Raw genomic sequence first — 19,249 nt, 5'->3', positions numbered from 1 at the left:
AGCTACCCACATTCTTGAAAATATGCATGGGATCCAACAAGTGGTTGATCTCTAATACTACAAGGATTGAAATGTATAGCGATGGTGGGTAGCGACGCAGGTAGCGGCATCGCTATTTGCGACACAAATAGCGATGTCCCATAGGGAAAAAAAACATGCTAAAATCCGAGCGGGTTCATTTCGTGCATTTTCGTCGAACGTTTCGAGAGGGAGAGCGAGAGAGAGAGAGCGACCGTCTTGCATAGGGTGAGAGAGGGAGAGGAAGAATGCTTGCCACCGCCGCCGCCGCCGCCGTTCGCGAAGGAGAGGAGGAGCCTTCATCGTGAAGAGGAGCCGCCAAACCCTCGCCATATCTCATCGGTGAGTCCATTCTCTCCTTCTCTTGCTTGTTTAGGGTTTAATTCTCTCCTTCTTTTGCTTGTTTAGGAGAGGAAATGAGAGAGAAAGAGAGGGAGAGGGAAAGGGAAAGGGAGGGAGAGAAAGAGAAAGAGAGAGGGAGAGAAAGAGAAAGAGAAAGAGAAAGAGAAAGAGAAAGAGAGGGAGAGGAAGGGGGAGGAAATGAGAGAGGGAGAGAAAGAGAAAGAGAGGGAGAGGGAGAGGGAGAGGGATGGGGATGGGGATGGGGAGGAAATGAGAGAGGGAGAGGGAGGAAGAGTGCATTCTCTCTCTCCCTCTCCCTTTTGCTTTTATAATTTGTGTATATATATTGAGAGAGGGAGAGGAAATGAGAGAGAAAGAGAGGGAGAGGTAGAGGGAGGGGGAGGGAGGGAGAGGGAGAGGGAGGAAATGGAAGAGGGAGGGGGATGAAATGAGAGAACGAGAGAGAGGGAGAGTGTATTCTCTCTCTTTTTTATTTATTTTTTATATAATTTTTATATAATGAGAGAGGGAGAAAAAATGAGGGAGAGGGAGAGGGAGAAAGAGAGTGAAATTAAAGAGAGGGAGGGGGAGGGGGAGGAAATGAGAGAGGGAGAGGGAGGAAGAGAGAGAGGGAGAGAGAAAGAGGAAGAGAATGAGAGGGAGAGGGAGGGGGGAGGAAATGAGAGAGGGAGAGAAAGAGAAAGAGAGGGAGAGGGATGGGGATGGGGAGAAAATGAGAGAGGGAGAGGGAGGGAGAGTGCATTCTCTCTCTCTTTTACTTTTGCTTATATGATTTGTGTATATATATTGAGAGAGGGAGAGAAAATGAGAGAGAAAGAGAGGGAGAGGGAGAGGGAGGAAATGGGAGAGGGAGGGGGAGGGAGGGAGAGAGAGAGAAAGAGAGGGAGAGGGAAAGGGAGCGAGAGGGAGAGGGAGGAAATGGAAGAGGGAGAGGGATGAAATGAGAGAACGAGAGGAAGGGAAAGTGTATTCTCTCTCTTTTTAATTTATTTTTTGTATAATTTGTATGTAATGAGAGGTAGAAGAAATGAGGGAGAGGGAGAGGGAGAAAGAGAGGGAAATTAAAGAGAGGGAGAGGAAATGAGAGAGGGAGGGGGAGGAAGAGAGAAAATGAGAGAGGGAGAGGGAGAGGGAAAGGGAATGAGAGAGGGAGAGGAAGAGGGGGGAGAGATGAAAACATAATAGGGAAATGAGAGAGGGAGAGGGAGGGAGAAGAAATGAGAGAGGGAGAGGAGAGAGAAAAAAAAGAGAGAATGACAGGAGAGAGAAAAAGAGATAAGATGTTAAACATAATAGGCAAATAAAGAAAGAGAGGGTGTGGGTGAGGGTGAGGGTGAGGGAGGGAGAGGAAATGAGAGAGGGAGAGGAAGAGAGAAAAGAAAATGAGAGAGGGAGAGGAGAGAGGAGAGAGGAGAGAGACAAAGAAATGAGAGAGAGAGGAGAGAGAAAAAGAGAGAAAGATAATTAAAACCTAATGGAAAAATAGAGAAAGAGAGAGTCAGGTTGAGGGAGGGAGAGGAAATGAGAGAGGGAGAGAAAGAAAGAAAGGGAAATCAGATAAGGAGAGGAGAGAGAAAAAATGGGAGAGGGAGAGGAGAGAGAAAAAGAGAAAAAATTATTTAAAATAATAGAGAAAGAGAAAAAGAGAGGGTCAGGGTGAGGAAGGGACAGGAAATGAGAGGGAGAGAAAGAGAGAAAGGTAAATGAGAGAGGGAAAGGAGAGAGAAAAAAAATGAGAGAGAGAGGAGAGACAAAAGGAGAGAAAAATCATTAAACCTAATAGGAAAAGAGAGATAGAAAGAGAGGGTGAGGGCAAGGGAGGGAGATGAAATGAGAGAGGGAGAGGAAGAGAGAAAATGAAATGAGAGAGGGATAGGAGAGAGAAAAAATGAGAGAGAGATAGAGAGGAGAGAGAAAAAGAGAAAAAACTATTAAACCTAATAGGGAAAGAGAGAAAGAGAGGCTGAGGGCGACGGAGAGAGAGAAAATGAGAGAGGGAGAGAAGAGAGAAAAAGGAATGAGAGAGGGCAAGGGAGGGAGAGGAATGAGAGAGAGAGGAGAGAGAAAAAGAGAGAGGGAGGGAGAGGAATGAGAGGGAGAGAAGAGAGAAAAAGAGAAATATCATTAAACCTAATAGGGAAAGAGAGAAAGAGAGGGCAAGGGCGAGGGAGGGAGAGAAAATGAGAGAGGGAGAGGAAGAGAGAAAATGAAATGAGAGAGGGAGAGGAGAGAGAAAAAATGAGTGAGAGAGAGAGAGAGGAGAGAGAAAAAGAGAGAAAAACCATTAAACCTAATAGGGAAAGAGAGAAAGAGAGGGTGAGAGTGAGGGAGAGAGGAAATGAGAGAGGGAGAGGAGAGAGAAAAGAAAATGAGAGAGAGAGAGAGGAGAGAGAAAAAATAGAAATATCATTAAACCTAATAGAGAAAGAGAAAGAGAGGGTGAGAGAAAGGGAGGGAGAGGAAATGAGAGAGGGAGAGGAAGAGAGAAAACGAAATATTATGTGCTAGGTAGTGAGTACTAGGTACTAAATACTAGTGTTCTATGATACTATATGCTAGGTCATAGAAAAAGAGAGAGATGGAAGGAGAGGATAATAATCTAAGAAAAGAAAAGAATGATAACAAAAAAAAATTGTTTGTTGTAACATAGACAAAATGGAAAATGAAGAAGGTCCTGTTGTTCGAGATTGCGAGGCGTATCTTAATCAGGGTGTCCCATGTCCTTGCTTTCAATGCAAGTTGGCAATTAGATGAAAACGCTAATTGTCTATAGAACACGTACGAGGATTTGGTGAGTTTCAATCTGAGATCATTGATTAGGCGATTGTGGATTTTCAACAAACGGTAATCTGAAGTTAATATCAATCATGCATTATACTCGCAAGCTAATTGAATACCATATACAATAAGATTGGGTCTCGCTGGAAAATTTTCTATCTAGGGAGGTGATGTCTCGTCCCAAGGGGGAGTGCACCCTTTGCGGCCAATTAGAAGAGTACGTGGCCGTTTGATGGATGGAGTGCAGGAGATAATCCACCACTCACAAGGCCAATCTATACCGTCAATGCCAGAGGAGATAGGCAACCTTCCAGACCTACCTACAATCTTGGAGCCTGAGATGGAGGCAATGATCGATGGATTGATTCTCATGGATGTCGAGACTTCTGATCTGCTTAGAGAGGAAGCATCCATACCATTATATGATGGGTGTCGAGTATCTCGGCTGAAGACACTACTTGCACTCTTAAGTGTGCAAGAAAATTATGGGTGGAGCGATACGAGTGTGACCGAGTTGTTTAGGCACCTTGTACATACGCTTCATTGATTTTTTTTTCGGCACTATTATTGCAAACATTTGTGATTTTTCAAGGTGTTTTATGATTTTTTTAAGGTTATTGAAATATCACATATTACCACATGCAAATACAATGCCTAAGTCTCGTGATGATGCACAACAAGTTTTACGGAAGCTTGGTATGGACTACAATAACATCCATGCATGTATCAACGATTGTATACTATTTCGAGGAGAATATGAGACTATGGAGATATGTTCAAAGTGTGGTGCTCACAGGTATTGACAGGACTTGCAAGGGCAAACCATCCCTCAAAAAGTTTTCAAACACTTTCCGCTTATCCCCTGCATAAACCACATGTTTCCACATTGACTCTACCTTTCCAGGCTTTGCCTGAGAGCCAAAGAATCTTCGGCTCGGTCTTACAATGGATGGCGTGAACCCATTCGGTCTGTGCTCAACTTCTTACAGTGTATAGCCTATAGTCCTTGTCAACTACAATATCCCTCCATGGCTTTCTACAAAGAAAGGACATCTCATCCTTAGCTTGCTCATCCCTGGCCGCTACAAAGTCAAAAATATGGATGTGTATCTTCGTCCATTTGTCGATGAGCTTAAGATTTTGTGGGAGGAGGGGGTCACCATGCAAGATATGAGCAGGCGCGATGGTCGGCGGTCAGCCAATATTCGAGCCATTCTCATGTGGACGATGCATGACTTTCCGGGATTCGGAGAGTACTCAGGTGAGGAGGCCTCCCTTCTCGCTGGTAATATCTATATTTTATCTCGTTCAAGTAAGTATTCACTAGGTCGTGGTGTTGGAACAGGTCTGGTTATCTCAAGTTATCATGTATATCCATTGTGCGGGCCACAGTTAGACTCCCGAAGGTCACGAACCATGAAGAAGATGGTATATCAAGGACACGCTGCTTTCCTGCCGGAGGATCATGAACTCAGGGAAGGTTTCCTTGGACAACCTCCAACACGTATGAACGTCGCAAGCTGGTATGAGCTGAAAATTGTCCATGCGAAATCACATTCAAATGGAATGCGGCGGTTCTCAGTTTTCTACGAGTTGCCATATTGAACCCACTTACACGTCAACCACTTGTTGGATCCCATGCATATTTTCAAGAATGTGAGTAGCTTGTTATGGGACCACATCACTAAAGAAGAGCACATTGTAAAGCAAGTAATCAAGTCTATCCACACTCCGACGGGTATGATGCATTCTCTCAGGTCCGCATTTTCTAAAGATGACCAATTATCAGGGCTAAAATCCCATGACTGTCATAAGATATATCAGGTTTGTACTACGAATGGATTATAATAAGCATGGGCATTTTGCTATTTGGAATGTAGCCATTATTCATAATGCTTTCCTAGTTGTGGCAGTTTGTACTACGGATCGCGATCACGGGATGTCTTACTCCAGAAATACGCGAGGCCATTTACAAGTTGTCGACTTTGGTGCAATGGATCTCACAAAAGGAGACTAAGATATCATCTATTGAATCCGCGAGGCGGGGAGCAATGGAGATGGTCTATCTCTTTGAGAAATACCTGCCCACCAGCATGCTCACAATACAAATCCACCTTCTTGTGCATCTTGTAGATGAAGTGGAGATTGCTGGACCTGTCTATACATAATGGATGTTCTTCTTGGAGCGCTTCATGAAAACCCTGAAAGGATTTGTGTGACAACGAGCTCAGCCAGAAGGTAGCATGGCCGAAGGTTGGTTGGTGTTCAAGGTGCTAGTGCATATTTCACAATGGCTAACAATGGTGCAACGAGACTATGAAATGCTATCGTCGCTGAAGGACGATGATAGATTGACTGGAGATGTGGTAGTTGAAAATGGGGTAGAAAAAAGAATGGATGCCTCAATGGAAGAGAAGGTGAATCGCTTTTGTATGTTGCACCATGCCTCTATGGAGACATGGCTTGCCAAGTACTAGATCGCTAGGCAAGATCGAGGAAGTGCGAGCTGAATTTCGATGTAGTACATGTCATCGATAGATTCGATATCTCAAAGGCATGGAGGAGTTGCTGCGGTTTATGTCAACACGATCGTTGCATGGAGCTTTGATCACAGCGTCTCGCGAAGGGATAGAGGTCTCAATGGAGGAGTGGAAATTCTCAAGGGGATGTAGTCCAAAGGTGATGAGGGGTTTACAATCTGTCGTATCTAAATTTTATATGCGACATCTAATTTGAGTGTTTCAATGTTCAGTACAAAATATATAGTGCAGCGTAGTCGCGCGGACGACATTTTCACGTGGAGTGTATTGACAAAATGTGCTCCACAATGGACTGTGGTATCATGACAAGGTTCGAGCAAGAGAGCCCGCGACGAGCAATGGATCCAAACACGGTTGTGGATGAGATGGAGTATTTTGGGAATTTGCAAAGTATTGTTACGGTGGATTACTGTAGCTTCTCCATGATACTATTCGATGTGCAGTGGTTCAAAGTGGTACTTGGAGGAGCTGGAGCAACAGTTCGACAAGGCCCATCTAGATTTCTCAAAATAGATTTCGAAAAAAAATGGATGAATTTCCGCGACACCTTTGTGTTGCCGGCCCATTGTGAACAGGTGCATGGACTCATTTGCTTGCTAATTGTATTAAGACATGGTTTATGTCACAATGGTTTGAACTCTCTTGTACGTGTTTGTGAATAGGTAATCTTCTATCCAAACCCTCGACAACCTCGATGGTGGTATGTTATACCTTCAACTCCTCGAAGTACGAGAGTATATGATCAAAGCGATGTTCTGAGCATAGATGAAGATAATATGCAAATAGAGGGGTCAATATTGCAAGGTGTGGAGGCCATCGAAAGCTTGGAGGCAGCATCGGCTAACAATGATGGAAATATAGAAGTCGAAGAATTCTTTGAGAACGAGGTGGACTCGTTCTTTTGTGGTGACATGTTTATCGACCTTCCACTGTATGCGGAGTTGTGTCAGGAGATTAACATGGGACCATATGATACTTCATACTTGGAGTATCCACTTACTCAATTCGTTTACCAATCGCTTATAAGGGTACATAAGATATGCATTTTAAGTGAGATTTTTTTTAAATAATTTATATTACTGTGCTTTGTATGATTTAAATTGATTATTCTAACATCATTTTTTATCTGTGCAGGTGACATTTTCAGGATGAGTCGAGGGATGAGTGATGAGGAGTTATAGGACATCTTTGCACGCATGTGTCCAGACCAGATCGCAAGATTTAGAGAGATGGCAGACCAAGAGTTGTCTCGATCTTCGTCAGGGCGCTATGCTGGGTCTACTTCAGTGCGATCGGATTCTTTGGCTTCGAGCAGACGAGCTCGACGCTCATGACTTGGGCCAGAGGGAGGGAGTGCATCAGGATCATGGGGATGCTGCAGAGATACAGAGGTAGTGAGCCCCCGGCCGACACGGGATACAAGTGCAACTTCTTGCTCTCATGGCCCTTCTAGGAAGCGTGGCTCAAGCTCAGGTGGATGCTATGGAGACATGGACGTGGTGTCTCGGTCTCATCATTCAGTGGAGCTGTGTCACCTTAGGAATTTGTCACACCTGTGAGGACGTCTACTCCAGTTACTCCAGCTTTTGCTCAGCAGTCAGCAGGTGGCACCCCTAGGGGTGCCACTCCGAGAGATGTTACCCTGGATGGTACACCGGATGCACAAGGGTCTCCTAGATATGCCTAGGAGTGTGGACGCAGATGGGAGAGGACCCATCTTAGGCAGAATCGAGGGGGTTATGGATATCCAGTCGATAGTAGGTCAGGAGCCATCATCATGAATGATGAGGGGAGGAGGGTGATGGTTTGCATGAGAGAGTTGTGCCAACAAGTTCTTCGGCACAATGTCTTGGATCATTGGAAGAACATACCGGAGGGGAGCAAGGACTACATAGTAGCATCCTTGCACGGGGAGTTTTCGGTGTGCCAACCTCAGTAGATAGATTCTCTATGAGCTGGATGATGGATTGCATGCATGTATACATGTCACATAGATGATCCGACGCACGCAAGGCAATCAAGAGTGGGGTTGCAAAGCCCGAGTGGTTAGATGCAGACGACTGGCGACGATTGAGGGAGCAGGCTATAGATTCTCCAGGATGTTGGAGTCAGTAGCGCGAGGCGGCGAGGGCATGACTCGAGGCCGGAGTGGTCCATCATCTTGGGAGTGGTGGCCACAGGACATATTTGGAGGACTTTGTAAGTTTTTCTTTTTGAAATATTATTTGTGCTGACAATCATGTTTCTAATAGTTAGCATTTGGTTTTCTTTGCAGCACTCCATTACAAATCGCGATCTGATTGGCCTTGAGACTCGATATGCAAAGAGGCACGGTCTCACTACATTGATCGACCGATTGTATAGACGCGGCGGCCCTGTAAGTCACTCATCTTTCTTGTCTGTAGTTACCATGAGATATTTGAATGCATTATTGTATGGTGGATTGATGTGTTATTTCTTTTTCTATAGAGTCCGTTCGATGCTCCTTTGTGGTGGGACGAGCTTTTGGGGGATGAGGATTTGTAGCTCGCCCTTGAATCCTTGGAGCTCACACACCTTTATTTTTGAGTCGCTTGATCTATGTAGACATTTTCTATATATTAGTGATATCTTATCTTGATTGTACCAATCGCTTATTATGCGATCATGTATTTATTTCATGTAACAGTTTTATGATTTCAGTATACATTGTTTTTGTTTGCAAGTGCATTGTACACAGTAGTACAGAAACTATTTTGTATGGCTTTCATAAAGCACACAATGCTATATGTGGCAGGCTAGCTTGCTACCTTGTCACAAATTTTTTTTTCCTTGTTACCGTCACTATTAGCATCGCAAATTTTACTGCTCGTGTCGTTATTGGCATCATTATATACATCGCAAACCGTCACTATCAGCGTCGGTATTGGCGTTGCTGATACCGATGTCAATACCGATGCTGATAGCGATGGTAATACTGATTGTTCTATGGCATCGGCAATAACGACGCTTTTTGTGACGATGGGGAAAAATTTTGTTATTTGTATTTTCATCACTTTAAACGTCAATATAAGGCCTATATCTTGTAGTGTAAGTGGGTCCAATATGGTAACTCATAGAAAACTGAGAATTGTCGCATTCCATTTGGATGTGACTCTGTGTGGACCATTTTCATCTCGTACCAGCTTTGGGCATTCATTTTCTTGGAGGTCGTCCAAGAGAACCTTCCCTCAATTCATGACCCTCCAACAAGAAAGCAGACTGTCCTTGATATATCATCTTCTTCATGGTTTATGACCTTGGAGAGTCTAACTGTGGCCCACACAATGGATATGCATGATAACCTGAGGTAACTAGACCTCTCCCACCACCTCTATCTACTGAATACAAACTCAAACGAGCTATGATAGATTGTACCAATGAGAACAGATGCCTAATTACTTGAGCACTCCTCGAATCTCGGAAAGTCATGCATGGTCCACATGAGAATGGTTCATATATTGGCGGACCGTCGACCATCGTGCTTACTCATAACTTCCAGGGCGACCCCCTCCTTTCACAAAATCTTAACCTCATCAACTAATGGACAAGGAGACAAGTCCATATTCTTGACTTTGTAGCGGCCGGGAACAAGCAAGCTAAGGATGAGTTGTTCTTTCTTCGTAGAAAGCCATGGAGAGATGTTATAGTTAACAAGGACTACAAGCCACACACTGTAAGAAGTTGAGTGTAAACCAAATGGGTTTAGGCCATCCATAGCAAGACCAAGCCAAAGATTCCTTGGCACTTGGACAAAGCTTGGAAAAGAAGAGTCAATGTCCCTCTATGCATGTGAATCCGCTGATATTCATTTGACTCTATCTATGGATCTATTTTATGCATGACAGTTGTCAAGCTTACCATGTCGGACGTACAATACATGTGATGTATACGAGGGATAAGCAAAAATTTTCTAAAAACTTTTTGAGGGATGATTTTCCCTTACAAGTCCTGTTGATACCTATGAGCACCACAATTTGGATATGTCTCCATAGTCAAGTATTCTCCTCGAAACAGTACGCAATCATTGATATATATACGGATGCTCTTGTAGTCTATGCGAAGATTTTATAAAACATGTTGTGTATCATCATGAGACTCAAGTATGGTATTTGCAAGTGGTAATATATGATACTTTAGTAACCTGAAAAGAAATCATATAACACCTTGAAAAAACATAATTGTTTTTTATGACGGTGTTGAAAAGAAATCAACGAAGGGTATGTAGAAGGTACCTAAACATTTTGCTCACACTCACATCGCTCCACTTGTATTTTTCTTGCACACTTAGGAGCGCAAGTAGTATCTTCAGGCAAGATACCTAGCACCCATCATATAATGGTATGGATTCTTCCTCTCTAAGGGGATCAGATGTCTCGACATCCATGGGCATCAATGCATTGATCATTGCCTCTACCTCAGGCTAGCTATTTGTGTCACATTTCGACACAAATAAATAGTGATACCACTAATTTGCATCGAAAATGGCCGTTGCTATTCCCCTATATCATTGTAGTGGAGAGAGTACATTCATAAATTCCTTGAGCGTTTTTGCATATAGGAGGTGAAGCCTATTGGCTATCCATTACCTTCTTATGTAAAGGTTTCATAGGCCAATTGTCTACAGAGAGATGAGAAGATGGCTAAGATACCATATGCATCAACTATGGGTAGTTTGATGTATGCCATGATAACCACTTGTCCAGATATTTCCTTTGCAGTTGGTGTTGTCGCACGCTATATGGCTACAACTGGAAGAAACATTGGGATGCCGTGAAGGGTATCTTGAGATACCTCAAAGACATAGCAAATATGTGTATTTGCTATGGGACCCAAGATACTCGAGTTGTGGGGTACACAGACTCTGATTATGCAAGACATGCAGATAGTAGGAAGTCCACTTCATTAGGGCAAAAAATGCTTCAAAAAATGAACTTGTAAGAAAATGATTAAGTTGCTAATTAGTTGAGATTTTGGAAGAATGAAAACGCAAAATTTGGTTGCTCAGACGTGATTAATGAGAGAATATTGAATTCATCAAAGAGTCGAGTCCCTCAAATTTAATTTATGTCAGTGTCACCTTTTTGGCCGTTTTTTGTCTTGGAACTTGGGAGAATTTGTATTTTCAAGAAATTTCCACCTATATTGTGATTTGTCTACTCCCACATCTTCTTCTCACATGCTCTTTCTCCATTCTCTTTCGCCATTCTCTTCTTTGTGCTCACTTTCTTATCACTGCGATCGTTGATCTACTAAAATTTTTAGCAACATCTCTGCAAGTGATACAAATGTGAGCACATGCAAATACAAACTTACCATCCAACTAGATCCAATTTATTCATCTTGGAGAAGTATACATCATCGAGTACTAACAGATGAGATGGACGCCAACAGATTGCAAACTCAAGGAAAGAAACATATAGTTTTGTGGGTAGATGGAAATATTTATCCAAAGGATCCTTCAACACGTAAACCTCCTAATTTTTTTAATATTCATGACTACGTGAGATATGTTGGGGAAGGTTATAATGGGATGCTTGGGTATTGTAAAAGCTTATACTCTGCATCTTACACATACATGGCTCAAATGAATGAAATAAGAAAAGCATTATTTGTTGCATAGACAAGCATTTCTAAGCTTACAAATAAGATTGACGTTTTGGAAAATGCTAATAAGTCATTACAAGACAAGTTAGCACTTTTAAAGAAAACTCCAATAGGATTAAGAGAAAGAAAGAGACAATTAAAAAATATAACTAGCTTGTGTGAGAGAGCAAAGAAAAGAAGATTGAATCTTGCATAAAAATGTCTCCAACATGTCGGGTATAAATATTCGAGAGAGTGAGGAGAGAATCAGTTTTTTAAAAGAGACCATGAATAAGAATGATATTTTGAGGATTCTTAGGTCACCTCAAATTATGGATTTGAGAGGCCTAACTCTCAAAGAATTAGTGAAAGACTTAAAGGACACAGTAAAACCAAATGAAATTGTAGAGACATGTGATATTGTGGGCATTAGTCAAAAAGGTTATCGGGCTATCTCAAGATTATGGTTTAAAAATCTAAAATGTAATAGAATAATTGCATTTGGGTTACCTCGAGCCCTACGAGTATCGGTTGCAAGGACTACCATAAATCGTAAGATTCCACAAGTTTTTGGGGAATACATTCATATTGAAGCATCTATGCCATATGAAAAGACAAAAAGAAAATCTAGTTTTGAATACAATGTATTTAACAATATATGGGTTGATCTAAGAAGAGTGCAGATTGCAATGGTTCACATGTATGCCTTGAAGTTAGAGGAATGTCACAGTGTTTTAAAGTTTGCCTTGAAATTAGATAAAGCACAGATTCAAAAAGGACAAAAGATGGAAAGAGTCAGCATTTGCATCATGAACAGGGCATTGGAATACAGTAATGGTGGGGGTCAAGCACCTGTGCATAAGTTCCAGTCTGAGGTGGAGATTTGGTGGGTTGGTGCAGCTTAGGTACCAATTGAGAATCATGAAACACTGAAATGGTTGTTTACTCATACAGGTATTCCAAACATTATTAAGTCTCAAAGTGAAGGAGAAATGTTGGTTGTTGATGGGGTTGGTAATTTTTATGTGGAATGGCATATGAGTGCTGACTTGAAAACTATCAAATGTATGCTTGGAATATGTAATGGGGAAAATGCAAAATATCCTTGTATTTATTGCATGGAAAGTGTTGGGTCTAAAAATTGGAGCAACTTGCGCCCTGTAAGAAGAGCCCCAACTAGAGACTCTATAGATCTAAGTTTTTAAAAAAACAAGGAAGATATATGGGATCCAATTCTTTCAATTCCTCTTACTAATGTTCATATATGTACTTTGCATGCAGAGATTAGAATTATTGATAAAATTCTCAGGTTGCATCTTGACTATGCATACTCAATTAAGCCTTTGTCTTTATCGAATGAGCGTATTGACAAATGTGAGGTATTACTCTCCAAAATGGGATTTCATGGAGATCAAGTTCATTTAAGAAAAGATCAAGCACTTTCAAGGAAAACAAGAGATGTCTTGGCTGATGTCTCAATGGGAGGCTCAAAAGCTAGACATTTTTTAGGTAACCATATAGGAAAACATGTGAGCATTACTTGGGATCATTGGAGAGAGCTGTGTGGGATAACGACAAATGTTGCAACCACACCACAACTTGCATTTCTAAGGATGGAGTTTTGGAGACACGTTGATGTCTTCCTAAAGCTCCTCAAGCAACAAATGAAAATGTACACGTATCTAGCAGAGTTCAAATGTTCGATTACAAATCTTGTTCAGGAAATAAAGGAGGCATGGGGAGAAAAAGATATCACTTTTTATTTGGTAAGAGAGAATATTTAATCCAAGCTTTCTTCGATAAAATTTCCATCGACAAAATTTGATTGTTACTCTTATGAATTTGCAGCATATCCTTCATATCCATGGGCCTTACTTTGTGGAGGAGCAAGGCCCCCTTGCAACTTATAGCCGCCAAGGCATGGAAAAATCTCACTATCAAGCACCTACAAGTTTTTTCCGAAGCACAAGACATGGAGGTGGAGTTACAAAAAGCAATGCTCTCGAGGAGCAATTCAATTGGTTTTTTCGACAACAGCTTCAAAGAATGAATGCTTCAACTTAAGAGTTCATAGTATTTTTCGACGACAACTTCAAAGAATGAATACTTCAACTTGAGAATTCAAGAAAGGAAAGTACAAAGCTAGCTCTCAGGAGCCTTTACATCATCCTCCCTTTCCGGGATATTTCCTCTATAACGCAGAAATTTTCTTCTCTTGTAGCCAACTATTGATTTTATATCAGTTTAATTTGCTGCCAAAGCATAAGATGAGAGGGCCAGAAAGTATCCTGCTCTAGAAGTAGAGAAACCAGGACCATAACCATAAATCCTAATTGCCGTAGTCTTTCACCTCGTGTGCATTGTATTGTAACCCAAAGAAACCATGTAGCCTTGTAAGTGCCTTAATACATAGTATAGGCCATGTTGCTTCCTCTGAAAAGATGTTATGAAATACCAAGAAAACATGCGAATCAATCCTTGCTAAGTAATGGCCAAGTGCAACATCTTTATGTGAACTAATACCAACTCTTGTCCCTTTACCCCGTCCCAAGAAGTTATCAAAATCTTCAATCTCCAACTGTAAAAAAAGATAAATGTCAAATGAATGTTTAAATCAAACATATTAATGTATATACATCTTACAAAATTTAAGATAATAGTACCAATTGATTTTCATCATTTTCTAGCTTAGTTGGATTCCATATGTTAATTGATGATTGTGCCTCATTGGTATCTTCCAATTCTTTAACATATTGCGACTCTTCTCTTCCAAAATGGGAAATTCCAAGTCGGTCTTGAAGGCCATGGAATTCCTCTTCAGTAATCCCATACTCTTCCTCAGCATTCTTTGCCATACGAAAACAAAGAGAAAGGGCATCTCCTGCTTCAATAAACTTGACGTCCGTAATTTCAGCGTCAAGTTTAAGTAACTCTTCTTTCGATTCCTTTTCGACGTCAACAATGCCATTTGTAGCATCAACGATGGCTAAACAATAATCCTCCCTAAGATTGAAGAGCCTTTGAATGTGTGCTAGCAATATGTATTCTTTGTCCTTGATAGGGAAAGTTGGAAGTGAAGCAACAGTATAAAAAGAAGAGTCATAAACAAGATCTGCATTTGCATGGTTTTCTTCAATAATGGTCGCAGGTTTGAATTGGGCAACATCTAGTTTGCCAGCAATATTTGCTTCTTGCACAGGGTCCAAACATTCCTCTACATCCTTGTCATTTGCTACCTCGTCCAAAAGGCAAAAGCTCAAACATTTTGGACCTTCTAATTATTTTTCATCAAATTTCACAGGATATTTAACAAGAGAACATGTAATGAATGCAGTTGTTTTGGACATAAGCCTGGATTTCCTAGAATGAGTAGAACAAAACAAATCTGAGGTACAAAACTGGTCAAGAGAATGAGATGTACACTTTCTTGAAAACGAAGCCATCTCTAAAGGTGAGCTCCCAATAGGTATGTGAATATATTCATTTGCATCCTTTTATCGGAAATGCAAGACTTTCAAACTCAACAAAATCCTCCAAGAAAAACTTCTTACATGAGTTCAATACATGGTTAATATCCCAGTCAGGGTTGAAAATATCCTTTGTAGTTCCGTAATAAGATAATTCCATGCCATTCTGAAGAAGAATGTCTAGGAGCCTTTTCAGATGGAGAAACCTCTGTGATCTAAGACAATCTAGAAACCGTCAATGGTGACTTGCCTTTGATTGGAAACTTCTTAGGCATTCCCACACTTGCTGCTGAACAAGGGGTGGAAGCTGTGGGGATTTCAGGGGAGAAGGTAGCACAACCAGAACCTCTTGTTGACCTTGATGAAAATCTTCTTCTTTTTTTAGAAGGGGTTACCTACTCTTGGGAGCCTACAACATCCTTAGGTTCAGACATGAGTGAAAGTACAATACCGCACGAAAGTGTGCAACCAGTTCACGAGCGATGCCTTCTCCCTTTGTATTTGCTAATCATTGATACGATGCGAATTCGGCCAAGCGACCTTAAGAACAATATCTCCTCGCTTCGTATCAAGGGGTAAACAAAATCGCGCAAATTCACATAAGAAACATTGAAAGTGGACCTTAACTCTAAAAAAGCTTGTAAATTTGCAAAAAAAGTCATAAATGCCTAACCACCGTGTTTATATAGAGCGAAAAATATTTGCCACGTGTGATGCCACATAGACAGTCACATGAATGGCCCATGCAAAACCTAGCCAATTAAACAATGCCACGTGTCACGGACCTCGCAGTTATAAAAGATTGATTGTAGCTAACGTGGCTCACTTTTCAAACCCAAAGCGTGAATGCACAGTCATGTCGAGATCAACTTTGCCCTATACCGGTCATCGCAATTACCGTGCGAGGAGTTGTTTTTTTAACATGCGCTTAAACATAGTCGTGATGTATCAATCACCGCAAATACGACATGAGAAGGTGATTTTTAAACATGCAATTCATTGTTTTCATGCCGTATCCATCACTGCAAATCCACACTTCAATGTTTTCACGTCGTACCGTTCACCACAAATGCGACGCGAGAGGTTACTTTTCAAAACTTTGTTTCACTGTATTCACATCGTATCATTTAACCCATGCTGCCTATCGCAAATACGACATGAGGAGTTACATTTTTGACCCATGGTTTTTCCCTATCGCATCATATCGATCATTCGCAAATATGGCCCGAGGAGCTTCACTTCAAACCCGTGCTTTTTCTCCTATCACACCGTATTTCTTATTTCTATTTGGGTTACTTATGGTTTTTTAAAATTCTAACTAGTCTCATTTTTTACTCATGGTTTTTAAATGTTCTAACAAGTCTCATTTTTCTACAAGTTCATGGCTAGGACAAAGTAGACTGCAAGGAAGGTGTATGTAGATAGCAAAGAGAGTGAGGAGGAGACAAGGCTTTCAACTTCTCAAATTTTCCATCCTGAGATCCCACCTACCCCTGGTTGCCCTCAGATCCCACCTACCCCTAGTTGCCCTCAGTCTCCTGCCATGGAGTCTAAACAATCTAGTGCAGAGACAGTGTCTTCTCTTGCCCAGAGTAAGCTTCATCATGTACAGTCTTACCCTACAACAACTGCTAGGTTTCCAACCCCCCTTATAGCCCCTATTCAACAGACACAGCAACCTGGACCCTCTTATGCCCATGGAGAAGAAGACCCTTCCAAGCCGAAGAGAAAGAGAAAGTCAAGATTTTTTAATGTTCAGAAATGTTTTAGTGAGATAAGGAAGGCACAAAGAGCTACACAGCATGTGATTCCAAAGATAGCATTTATTAGGGTTGTCAAAGATATTACTTTTAGATTATGAAGGGTGTCCACTAAAGTTGGCATGCAAAAAAAATGGCAGCTTGCAGCCATTCTTTGCCTTCAGGAGGCTGTTAAAGACTTTGTTATTGATTTTATGAACGATGCTTACATTGCTATTGCCCACGCTCATAGAATGACTTTGATTAACAAAGACTTTAGTATGGTTAGCAGAATCAGGTGATAAAAAAGCATTTGAGATCCTTAACGTTCCTCCAAAATTGTCTGGGAGAGTGAAACGGCAAGTGATTGAGGACATGACACATTTACACCCTGCAAAGACCACCTCTAAACAAGTGTCTGCCTATCAAGAACCTAAAGAAGTCACCCATCAAGAACAACCACAGGAGACTATAGAGTCAGAGGATGAAGTTTGCAAGAGAAAATTTGATGTCCTTGGTTCTGTCAATCTGAAGAGAATGGATGAGATATACGGGTAAATGGTTGTGAATATCTCTTGCACTTCTTCATAAGACTATCTTAGTATTTCCCCTGAGGACAAAGAAATGTTTGTTAAGAAAGATATTCGATTGTCAGATTCAGTAGTCTTTTGTTGCATAAGGTAAGGATTTTTGGCTCAAAATTTTTTAATTGAATGATAGTGTTGTTTTGTTCATTGCAATTGACATTCATTTGGTTTTACTTTTGGTTTAAGGGCATTGATTTCTTCTCTTAGCCAAGAGATCTCTAAAACTATATTTATCATTGATCCACTGTTATGAGTGGAATTGTTTTCAAAATCTCATTCAAACATAGATTTATTTTTCAGATCATTCGATCCAATTACAAACTACCATATTTTTTTTCCTTACATTGAAAGGTATGCAATTTTGCAAAGGGTTTAATGTATACTTCTTTATAGTATGCATTTCTTAATAACATTTTACTTTGCAGAGGACATTGGAACTTAACATATATTGATATTTTCACTCGAGAAATTATCCTTATGAACTCTCTTAGGTGAAAGGTGAGAAGGATCGAACCTTGCACATGAGCTATGGCAGGAGAACAAGAGCAAGAAAGAGAGAGACAAGAAATGGGAACTCCAACAATCACAATGTGTGACCGGGCCTTGTTTATTTACTAGTCACTAAAAAATGAATATAAAGAATAAAGTGACGTGACGGGCGCCCGCCACCTACAGTGTGCAGTGGCGGGTACTATCAGTGTAGTAATATACGGGGCGGCACGACGGAGGCGCCTTTACCCCAACAACCTCCCACTTAAAGGCGAATCTGCCCCAGTGAGACAGAAAGAAAAGAAAAAGACAGTACAACTGTACATAGGTACAAGGGATGAGGAAAGGCAACATCTCATCCAACGCCCATCAATCTCATGAGGAAGGCAAAGCACTCAGTAGTGAGGCTTTTCGTGAGCAGATCTGCAGGATTCTCGTCAGTGGAGATCTTGACAAGGTCAACAGACTTGTCCTCCACGACACCACGTATGAAGTGATACCTCACCTCAATGTGTTTTGTCTTCACATAGAAGACTGGATTCTTAGCCAACTGAATGGCACTCATAGAATCCGAATGCAGTGTAGGTATAGCATCAATCCCAAGGTCAGCAACTAGACGCCTAACCATATGGCCTCCTTGCAAGCCTCACTGGCTGCAACATACTCGGCATCAGTGGTAGACAAAGCCGTACACTTCTGAACCCTGGACATCCAAGAGACAGCACCTCCAGCATAGGTGAATACATAGCCAGAAGTGGACTTCCTACTATCTGCATGTCCTGCATAATTGGAGTCAGCGTACCCCACGACCCCTGTATCCTGGCTGCCATAGCAAATACACATATCTGTTGTGCCCTTCAGGTACCTCATGATACTCTTCACAGCATCCCAATGTTTCCTACCAGGTGTAGCCATATAGCATGCCACAACACCAACTGCAAAGGCAATATCTGGATGAGTGGCTATCATGGCATACATCAAACTGCCCATGGCTGAAGCATAAGGGATCTGAGCCATCTCGGCCCTCTGCTCATCTGTCTGCGGAAAATCGGCCTGTGATACCTTCACATAAGAAGGCAATGGATAGCCAATAGGCTTTACGTCCTGCATGCGGAAGCGCTCAAGGACTTTATGAATATACTCCCTCTGTGACAAGTAGAGGAGTCCCTGATGCTTGTCACATCTAATGCGCGTACCAAGTATGTGAGAGGCCTGTCCCAAATCCTTCATCTCAAAGCTCTTCTTCAGCTAAGATTTAAGAGCATGTAGCTCATCATGAGCTTTCCCTGCTATCAACATATCATCCACATAGAGTACCAAAATAAGCAATGAACCATCATGGGCTTTCTTCGTGTAAAGACACAAATCCATAGCACTCCTGCTATTACCCTGTGACTGCATAAAGGCATCAAACTTATGATATCATTCCCTAGGTGCCTGCTTCAATCCATAAAGACTTTTCTTCAACTTGCACACTAGGTGCTCCCTGCCAGGTTCTGCAAAGCCCTTAGGCTGCTCCATATAGATCTCATCATTCAAGTCCCCATGTAAGAAAGCCGTCTTGACATCCATCTAATATAGATCTAAGTCATGCTGAGCAACCAAAGCCAAGACCAACCGCAGGGTGGTCATCTTAACCACAAGAGAAAAGACCTCATCAAAGT

The sequence above is a fragment of the Lygodium microphyllum genome, chromosome 22 (assembly GCF_053477565.2).
Source record: "Lygodium microphyllum isolate KBCC chromosome 22, Lygodium_microphyllum_v1.1.10, whole genome shotgun sequence".
Lineage (NCBI taxonomy): Eukaryota > Viridiplantae > Streptophyta > Polypodiopsida > Schizaeales > Lygodiaceae > Lygodium > Lygodium microphyllum.
The sequence above is the reverse complement of the archived record's forward strand: the minus strand, read 5'-3'. Positions refer to the sequence as shown.